Raw genomic sequence first — 11,252 nt, forward strand, 5'->3', positions numbered from 1 at the left:
CGTGTCCAAAAGATGGCTCCTATAGACGTGTGTGGAATGGATTGGAAAATTTCTTTTTTTTTTTGGCCTGCGGCACACGGGATCTTAACTCCCCAGCCAGTGTTCGAACCCACGCCCCTGCAGTGGAAGCATGAAGTCTTAACCACTGGACGGACAGGGAAGTCCCTGGACTGGAGAATTTCTGCTTCTTCTCATATGGTGGACTTAGAGCAGTGAGGAACCTTCTTGCTACAGAAAAAGAATGTTCCGCAAAGAGAGGCCATGATTCCTTGAGGCCCTGTTGTCTTCCAAGATCTCCAAAACCCAGTTCCTGACTCCAAGAGAAAAGTTAGGATGAAGCTGGGAGGTTGGCCAGGAGGGGGTGGGGGAGCTGCATCTCGGGCAACTGTACGAAGCCAGGGCCCTCAAGGAGGACTGAAGTGTTCCATGTTGGTGGCACCCTCTGGCTCCTGGCAGAAGCAGATGCAAATCCCCTTTGGAGGAAAGTGTCCAGATATAGGTATGAAGATTCCCATTGGTTAATACCAAGTAATGAGCTCACAATCAGAGATCGCCAGCACAGAAGGAGGCTAGCCACTATGAGTGAGAATCAGAAGAAACAACGTATAACAGGTTTAGATGCTATAGAACCCCGGATATTCAGGTCCTATATACAATATAGAAAGGTTATGTATGAACTTAAGATAAATAAACAAGTGATTATTAAAGAGAACCAAACAGATTTTTGAATGACCAAATGAAGTATAGATATAGATATATATCTCCAAAAGAATGGGTTAAATAGATTAGACAGAGCTAAAGAGAGAATTAGAGTCCTGGAAAATATATATAAATAATCAAAAAGTAACAGAAAAGTACACACAGATATGGAAAATTTGAAAAAGAAGTTGAAAAGAGATATAGAGCATAGGCTTACGAGGTCTATAAAATCCAAGAATAGAAAGTAAAGCACAGGGACTTTCCTGGTGATGCAGTGGTTAAGAATCCGCCTGCCAATGCAGGGGACACAGGTTTGAGCCCTGGTCTGGGAAGATCCCACGTGCTGCGGAGCAACTAAGCCCGTGAGCCACAACTACTGAGCCTGCGCTCTAGAGCCTGTGAGCCACAACTACTGAAGCCCGCGTGCCTAGAGCCCGTGCTCCGCAACAAGAGAAGCCACCGCATGAGAAGCCTACACACCACAACGAAGAGTAGCCCCTGCTCGCCGCAAATAGAGGAAGCCCGAGCACAGCAACAAAGACCCAACGCAACCAAAAATAAATAAAATTGATTCTTTAAAAAAAAAGACAGAAAGTAAAGCACAGATAGGCAACAACATTTGTTTAATGGATTCAGAGTTTCAGTTTGGGAAGTGGAAAATATTCTGAAGATGGATGATGGTTGCACAACAATATGAATGTACTTATTGTCGCTAAACTGTACACTTAAATGCTTAAAGCAGTTAAAAAAACCCACACACCTGACCTACCTAAGCATAAGGATATGAAAAGGTTGAAACTGAAAAAAGTTATATGAATAAACAACAAGGTTCTACTGTACAGCACAGGGAAATATATTCAATATCCTGTGATAAACAATACTGGAAAATAATATGAAAAAGAATGTATATATATGTATATATGTACATATGTATATATATGTATATATGTACATATGTATACATATGTATATATGTATAACTTAATCACTTTTCTGTACAGTAGAAATTAACACAACATTGTAAATCAACTATACTTTAATAAAACATATTATTAAAAAGAAAAAAGTTATATGAAGAAAATACAGAGCAAAAGAAAGGTGGTATATCTATATTAATAACTGAACTTTAAGACAAAAAGTATTATTAAAGGTAGTCACTATGCAGTAATAATGAAGTGATGACAATGTTAAGTAAATAAAAGTTAATTTCACCAGAAAAGATATAACAATTCTATATTAGTATACACCTAATAAAATAGTCTAAAAATTTTTAAAGCAAAAATCCTTAAAGCTACAGGGGGAAATTAGACAAATCTGTCATTACAGTGTGAGGTATCAACAAATCTCTCTCAATTATGAGTAGATTTAAGGAAGCAAAATATCAGAAACTGGCAGCAACAGAGACCTCTAGCATTGGTAGTAAAGGCTAAAACATGAAGCTCTAGATCAAAGCTGATTGAGAAGAAATTAGATCCCTGTATCCTCTCCCCTACTTCATGCCACTAAGCAACTTCCCCTTTCTGAGTCTAACATACGACTGGAAATTTGTTCTCTGGAGATGGTAAAACAGAGTCCTTGGGACAATAGCTGACTAAGGGGATTAAGTGATTGCATACAAGTTGAAAACTGAGACACCACCCCCTTCCCCGGCCCCAAACCCTCTTCCCTTACCAAGCAGTCAGAATAGTGGCAGCCAGATTTTTACCCTCCAGGCAGCAGGTTGGATGAACCTTCCCTGGGGACTCAGGCCAGCCCAAGAAGAGAGGACTAAAGACCCTAAGATTAGTGTTACCCATGAAATGCCCCATCAGAACACCATACTGTGAAGGTCAAAGTCAACATGCTTAGAGCTTCCCATCAATTTTTAAGCTCCCATTCTTAATAATGAACAGACAGGGACTTCCCTGGTGGTCCAGTGGTAAAGAATCTGCCTTCCAATGCAGGGGACATGGATTCGATCCCTGGTCGGGTAAATAAGACCCCACATGCTGCGGGGCAGCTAAGCCGGTGCGCCACAACTACTGAGCTCACACGCCTCAACTAGAGGCGTGCTGCAAACTACAGAGACTGTGCACTCTGGAGCCTGCGCGCCACAGCTAGAGAAGAGAAAACCCTGCACGCCACAACTAGAGAGAAGCCCTCTTGCTGCAACTAAGACCTGACGCAGCCCTAAAGAAAGAATTAAAAAAAAAATAATGAGCAGACAACCAAAGATTATACGACAACGACGGAGAACCTCTAACATGAAGGAAATCAAACCTAGTAAGCAGAAAAAAAGCAACTTGCAGGAAACAGAGACTCTGAGAAGGAAAAAAAACTCAAAAAACAAACAAAAAATCCCCCCTATCATTAATATCTCTCAGAGAGAGCAAAAGGAGGTATTGCATTCATGAAATAAGAACATGATTTTATACAAGTGAAAGTTGAGAGAACAAAAAGAACTCTTGGAAATTAACCTTTTTTAAAAAAATATGACAGCTGAAAAGAAAAACTCTGAAGAGGGGCTGAGGGAATATACCCCCAAAATAAAGAAATAAAATAAAAATAAAGAAATAGAAAAAGGATTAGAAAATTCAAGGCGAAATTTAGGAAACTCACTATCTGCATTACAAGGATTACAGAAAGAGAGAACAGAAGAAAATGGAGATAAAAACATCAAATAAATAATTTGAGATCACTTCCCCAAACTGAAGCATATGATTTTTGAAACTGAAAAGGCCCACACTGTGCCTAGTAGAGTCAATGAAAATACTAAGATACATCATTGTACATTTTCAGGAAACTGGGGACAAAAAGAAGATTTTACAAGCTTCCAGAAACACAAAAATAACCACCACAAAGGACCTAGAATCAGAATGGATTTTGACTTCTCAATAGCAACACCAGAAGCAAGAAAACAATGGAGAAAAATGCCTTCAAAATTCTGAAGGAAAACTATTTCCAACCTAGAACTCTATGCCAACTAAACTATCATTCAAGTTCACATGCAAGGTCTTGAAAAATTTAGCTTTCACATACTCTTTCTCAAGAACCACTGAAGGATGCACTTCAGCAAAATGAGGGGGGAACCAAGGAAAAAAACTCTATAGGTCAGGAGACTGGAAAGCCAACAAAGGACTAAAGGGAAGGGAATCTTCAGGATGATTGTGAGAGCAGATGCTGGGATTCTGTGTAGGCAGCGACGGCAATCAGACCAAACTGGAAGAGAGAAGATCAAGAAGTTGGAATGTTAAGAGCAGTCATCACCATGCCTTCTGCCACTGTACCACTACTTTGAACTCATGAACTCTTACAGGGTGTGTTCCACCAAAACAGAAGAGTAAAACCATAAGAAAGAAAGACAGAGGATACAGGAAAACAAGGACTCCAACCCAGGTGCATGGGGAAGATTATTCCAAGGACAACGGCAAAGCCCCAGGACAATGGCTGTGTAGCAGTATGGAGAGTAACCAGCCTAGACAGAGGAGAACCATGGTCACTAGGAATAACGTCTCCAAGGAAAAATCATTGGAATGGATAGATTAACTGATATGATTGAAAATACTGGAAGGTGTGGGAAGAATTAGCACTAGGTACAAAGAAACCTGAACAATTTTAAAAAATGACAATTACTAACTTTAGGGAAAACTAAAAGTACAAAATATAGTCATATTAGTGCTCAGCTATGAATAATATTTGAGTAGGCATAAATATATAAATGCCAAATATTCACTTAAACACTAATTTTTAACCTGCAGTGGTATCAGAGAATTAAATCCTCATCTACTAAATAAGTCAATAGATTAAACAATTAATAACAAGTTGTCGGGCTTCCCTGGTGGCGCAGTTGTTAAGAATCCACCTGCCCATGCAGGGGACACGGGTTCGAGCCCTGGTCCGGGAAGATCCCGCATGCCGTGGAACAACTAAGCCTGTGCGCCACAACTACTGAGCCTGCGCTCTAGAGCCTGCCAGCCACAACTACTGAAGTTCGTGTGCCTAGAGCCCGTGCTCTGCAACAAGAGAAGCCACCGCAATGAGAAGCCTGCGCACTGCAACAAAGAGTAGCCCTGCTCGCCGCAACTAGAGAAAGCCCGTGTGCAGCAATGAAGACCCAATGCAGCCAAAAAAAAAAAAAAAAAGCTGTCAGTATACACATGTTATTTAGCAATATGAAAATGCGTAAAGCCCAGAAGGAACAGCAAGTAAAAAGATAAGCCATAACCAACAAAATTTTAGTATCTAGACTATAAAAGGAACTCCTATAAGTCAATAAAAATGCATAAAATAATTCATTAGAAAAATAGGCAAAGACATGAACATGCATTTCATAGAAGAGTCATTACAAATGGCCAATAAGAATTTGAAGAGATACTCAAGCCTAATCACATTGGTAATCAGGGAAATTCAAATAAAACCACAGTGAGACACTATCTCATACTCACTAGGATTGGCAACAATTAAGAAATCTGATTATACCAAATGATAAACAAAATGTGGATCAACAGGAACTATAGCGTTGGTAGGAGTGTAAACTGGTAAAACTCAAGCACATTTGCACCAGGAAACATGTACAAGACTATTCATAATAACAATCCGAATGTCCAATGAACAGAGACTGGATAAGTGCATTGTAGTATCATATTAGCTTCCTATAGCAACTCTAAAAAGTTACAGAGGCTTAAAACAACAGAAATTTAGTCCTCCACCATTCTGGATGCAAGAAGTCCAAAATTAGTATCACTGGACGAAAATCAAGATGTCAGTAGGTCCATGCTTCCTCTGGAGGCTGTAGGGGAGAACTTGTTCTTTGCTTCTTCTGGCTTATGGTGGTGGCTGGCATTTCTTGTCTCACAGCCTCACCATTTCTCCATCATCTTCACATTGCCTTCTCTTTTGTCTGTCTTCTGCCTCCCTCTTATGACACACATGATTGCATTTAGAGCCCACCTTGATAACACAAGATAATCTCCACCTCTCAAGATCCTTAACTGAATCACATCTGCAAAGACCCTGTTTCCATATAACATAGCATTAATAGGTTTCAGGAATTAGGATCTTTTGGGAGGGAGGTATTTTTCACCCTTCCGGAGTCTGCCCCCTGGCCCCAAAATGTTCTCCTTTTACACAAGCAAAATACATTTACCCCATCCCAACATCTTCAAAAGTCTTAATCCATCAAAATATCAACTCAAGTCCAAAATCTCATCTAAATATAATCAGCTCAGAATCCCTAATCTCATTATCTAAACCGAGAATAAGTGAGACCCTAGGTATGATTTATTCTGGGGAAAACATTCCTCTCCATCTCTGGAACTGTGAAACTAGAAATAAGTTGTCTGTTCCCAAAATACAATGGTGGGACAGGCACAGTATAACAGTTATAGACATTCCTATTCCAAAAGAAAGAAAATGGAAGCGATAAAGGGCAAATTTCATTAGTTTTTTCAAGGCCTAGGAATAATCTTCTGTCATTCACAGTTCCAGCCTCTGCATCCTTGGCTCTGATTTCTAGGCCTGAGGCTCTGCCCTCTGGACCTGAGGCTCTTCCCTTTGAGTCATTTTTCCTTTTTTCTTAAAGGCAAGCAAGTGGTTGAAGCTGACTAGTTTTATAAACCTATCTCCTGCCTGTAGAATTTTGGAAGTCCAACAGCCTTCCTTCATTTCATTGCCTCTGTTCCTTTCAGTTCAAGCTGGCAGCATTTCTGCTAGTATAACATTCTCCAAGGCCTTATGGGTCTCCTTTGTATGTCACAGAGACTCACATCATTAGAGTCTCCCACAGATCTTTCCTGGAAAATATCATCTTTTATCCCTGGCTTCTGCTGAGATGGTTGAGTGGATCCATGGGTCATACACCTAATATCCTCAACACCAGCAGAAGGCTGTCCAACGACACCCATGACCTTCTCTCTAGAGCACAGTTTTCTAACAGTAAATCATCTAATTTAACATCTTTTGCAACCTGGATAGGCTGCGAATTTCCAAAATCAAGTACTGGTTCCTTTTTGCATAACAGTTCTTTTCTCAATATATTTTTTTCTACAGTTTACTATAATCAGCAAGAAGAAACCAGGCCACATCTTTAAAATTTTTGTTCAAAATTGCCTCAGCTAAAATCCAAGTTTGTCACTTAAAATGCTGCTCTTCACCACTGTAGGACACAATTCAGCTAGACTTTTTCTACTGTATAACAGAGATCACCTCTCCTTCGGTTTCCAGTAACATTTTCCTCATTTTGGTCTGAGCCCTCACTGGCAGAGCCTTAAACATCCATATTTCTACCAATAGTTTGTTCAAGGCAATCTAGGCTTTTTCTATCATGCTTCTCAAAATTCTTCCAGCCTCTACCCATTACCCAATTCCAAAGCCATCTCCAGATTTTTAGCTATCTGTTACAGCAGCACCCCACTCTCAGTTCCAAAAATCTGTATTAGTTTCTATGGTAACTGTAACAAATTACCACAAACTAGGTGGTTCAACAGAAATTTATTTTTCACCATTTTGGAGGCCAGAATTCCAAAATTAGTGTGAGTAGGCCAAAATCAAGATGTTGCTAGGTCTGTGTTCCTCTGGAGGGTCTAGGGGAGAATACGTTCCTTGCTCCTCCCAGCTTTTGGTGACTGCAGACATTTGTTGGCTTCACTCCAGTCTCTGCCTCTATTGTCACATTGCCTTTTCCTCTTCTGTACATGTCAAATTTTCCTCTTCTTCCCTCTTAAAAGGACACATGTGATTGCATTTAGGGCCCACTCTGATAATCCTGATAATCTCCACATCCCAATATCCTTAACTTAATCATAACTGCAAATACCCCATTTCCATATAAGATAACATTTACAAGTTTCTGGGATTAGGACCTGATATCACTGGGGGGGACATTTTTCATCCTATCAGAGTTATGTTCTTATGATGGAATATTATACAGCAGTAAAAAGGAATGAATATTTATATGACTCTTATTTCTCTCCCTTCTAGAATATAAACTCCATATGGGTAGGGTCTTGTTTACTTATTTTTGTATACTTAGTCCCCACAGAGTGACCACCAGGTAAGTGGTACCCAATAAATATTTGCTAAATGATCTACTAAAATGGATAATAATGAAGAATAATACAGGTAAATAGAAATATTTATGGTATAACGTTAAGTGAAAAAGATGCAAAAAATTTAAATACCAAATAATTATTTTTACGTAAAAATATTCTGTGCTTTAAAAAAAAAAAAAGACAAGATGTCAATGAAAATGCAGTAGGGAACTCCAAGAGTTCATCTCTTCACAAAAGCAACTAATAACCTGCAAAACTGTCAGAATCAACTTTATCAGAACTCTGGAAACAAAATAAAGTTTACAGCAACCAGGTGAACACTTAATCAAGAAATAAGTAGCTGGGCTTCCCTGGTGGCGCAGTAGTTAAGAATCCGCCTGCCAATGCAGGGGACACGGGTTCAAGCCCTGGTCCGGGAAGACCCCATGTGCCGTGGAGCAACTAAGCACATGTGCCACAACTACTGAGCCTGCAAGCCACAACTACTGAATCCCGTGCGCCTAGAGCCCGTGCTCCGCAACAAGAGAAGCCACCGCAATGAGAAGCCTGCGCACCGCAACGAAGAGTAGCCCCCGCTCGCCGCAACTAGAGAAAGCCTGGACGTGGCAACGAAGACCCAACACAGCCAAAAAAAAAAAAAAAAAAGTAGCTGAATTTCAGTAAGAGAACTTTATGATATTTTAACTTACCCTGGCCCATCCCCCACTCCCCAGCTCTGTGGTAGCCTTGAAGACAACAGCCTGCATTCCTGTTCCTAGCATTAGAGGGAGGGGAATGGACCTTCTACTGAAAGAACTGTGGTTGTTTGTTTTGACCTCTCTGGTGGTTGCCTGGAGGTCTGGCTCAAAGGGCTAACCTTATTTTTCCCAATTCAGAACTCTCTTAGTTACCTTGGGGGCATTTATTGAAAGTATATAAAGTCTATTGTATTAGATGCTGTCATCTGGGTAACATTTGGAGAAAACAACAAACAAACCAAAAAAGCTTAGGAAGAAAGGCTGGGGAATGAGATGCTCTAGGGATAAGGGTTTTGAAAAGCACCTAGCTATTCATGGGACTAGAAGTCCACATGCCTGCCCAGGGCTGGAAACATGCTCAGAAAAGACACGAGAAGACCCTAAGATCTCACCTCTAGCTGATCTTCAGGCTCTGAGCAAGCAGGAAATGAAGGCTAAAGCAGTTGTAAACTGCCTGGCTGAGTATTAAAGGTATGTCCCAAAATACATACAGAGCTCATCTGCAAAGACTGGGAGATTTTTATGGCTGTTGTTCCAGGCATTTAAGGAAATCTCTGTCAAATCACTAGCTGACCACTAAGCTAATGGACAAGACTTCAGTGGCCACAGACAACAAAAAATAAACTTTACAAAATTAGTTCAGAAACGTTAATCAACTAACAAACACTTTCTACTACAAGCAGCAAGAACAAGGCCTCACATGGTAAAGAATCTGATTTCCAGAGTTGTTACATTATAATACTAAAAATGTCCAGTTTAGAACCAAAGTTATGATGCATGCAAAGAAACAAGAAAGCATGACCTATACATGGGGGAAAAAAAAAGTGTCCTTGAAGAAACACAGATATTGGATTTAGTAGACAAAGACTTTAAATCAACTATTTAAAATATTTTCAAAGACCTAAAGGAAACTATGTGCAAAGAACTAAAGGAAACCATGAGAATATCACACTAAATAGAGAATATCAATAAAGAGACAGAAGTTATAAAAAGGAAACAAATAGAAATTCTAGAGTTGAAGAATACTAATTGAAATGAAAAATTCACTAGTGAAGTTCAACAGCAGATTTGAGCAGGTAGGAGAAAGAGTCAGCATACTTGAAGATAAGTCAATTGAGATTACCCAGTCTGAGAAGCAGAAAGAAAAAAAAAAAAAGAATGAAAAAAATGAATAGAGCCTAATCTGTGAGACACCACCAAGCATATGTTATTAACATATGCATGATGGAAGTCCCAGAAAGAGGGAAGGAAGAGAAATGGGGGAAAAGAATATTTGAAGAAATAATAGCTGAAAACATCTAAATTTGATGCAAGACATAAACCACACATCCCAGAAGCTCAATTAACCCCAATTAAAATAAACTCCAAAAAGATGCACAGCAAGACATGTTCAATGGCAAAAGACCCAAAACACAAAGGGAATCCTTGAAACAGCAAGAGAAAAGTGACTAATCATGTGCAAGGGAACCTCAATAAGATTAACAGTTGATTTCTCATCAGAAACCTTGGAGGCTGGAAGGTAGTGGAATGAATTATATTGAAAGTATATTTGAAGTTCTGAAAGGAGGGGGGAAAAGGTCAATCAGGAATTCTATATCTGGTGAAACTATCCTTCAGGAATTAAGAAGACATTCCTGTATACCCAGATGAGACTATAATTCAAAAATATACATGCATCCCTATGTTCATAGCAGCACTGGGAACACAATAGCAAAGTCATGGAAACAACCTAAATGTCCATCGACAGATGAATGGATAAAGAAGATGTGGTACATATATACAATGGAATACTACTCAGCCATAAAAAAAGAATGAAATAATGCCATTTGCAGCAACATGGATGGAACTAGAGATTATCATACTAAGTGAAGTAAGTCAGAAAGAGAAAGACAAATACCATATGATATCACTTATGTGTGGAATCTAAAATATGGCACAAATGAACCTATCTACAAAACGGAAACAGACTCATAGACATAGAGAACAGACTTGTGGTTGCCAAGGGTCGGGTGGGGAGAAGGATGGACTGGGAGTTTGGGGCTGGTAGATGCAAACTATTATATTTAGAAGGGATAAACAACAAGGTCCTAGTGTATAGCACAGGGAACTATATTCAATATCCTGTGATAAGCCATAATGGAAAAGAATATAAAAAAAAATAATGTATGTGTATAACTGAGTCATTTTGCTGTACAACAGAGATTGGCACAACATTGTAAATCAATTATACTTCAACAAAAAATAAAATTAAAAAAGACATTCCCAGATTAACAAAAACTGGGAGAGTTTGTCACTCAGACTTTCCTTACAAGAAATATTAAAAAGAGTGCTTCAGGCTGATATAAAAGGACACTAGACAGTAATTCAAATTCACATGAAGAAATAAAGAACACTGGTAAAGATAAGTACATAGGTAAACATAAAAGTCAGTATTAATGTGTTTTTAGAACATAACTCTTCTTCTTTTCCCACATGATTTAAAAGCTAACTACAGGGACTTCCTTGGCAGTCCAGAGGTTAAGACTCCATGCTCCCAATACAGGAGGCCTGGGTTCGATCCCTGGTCAGGGAACTAGACCTCACATGCCACAGTTAAAGATCCCACATGTCACTATGAAAGATCCCTCACACCACAACTAAGACCCAGCACAGCCAAATAAAGAAATAAATGTTGGACTTCCCTGGTGGCATAGTGGTTAAGAATCCGCCTGTCAATGCAGGGGACGTGGGTTCAAGCCCTGGTCCAGGAAGATCCCAGATGCCGTAGAGCAACTAAGCCCATGTGCCA

Source organism: Eschrichtius robustus, chromosome 11 (genome assembly GCF_028021215.1).
Source record: "Eschrichtius robustus isolate mEscRob2 chromosome 11, mEscRob2.pri, whole genome shotgun sequence".
NCBI lineage: Eukaryota > Metazoa > Chordata > Mammalia > Artiodactyla > Eschrichtiidae > Eschrichtius > Eschrichtius robustus.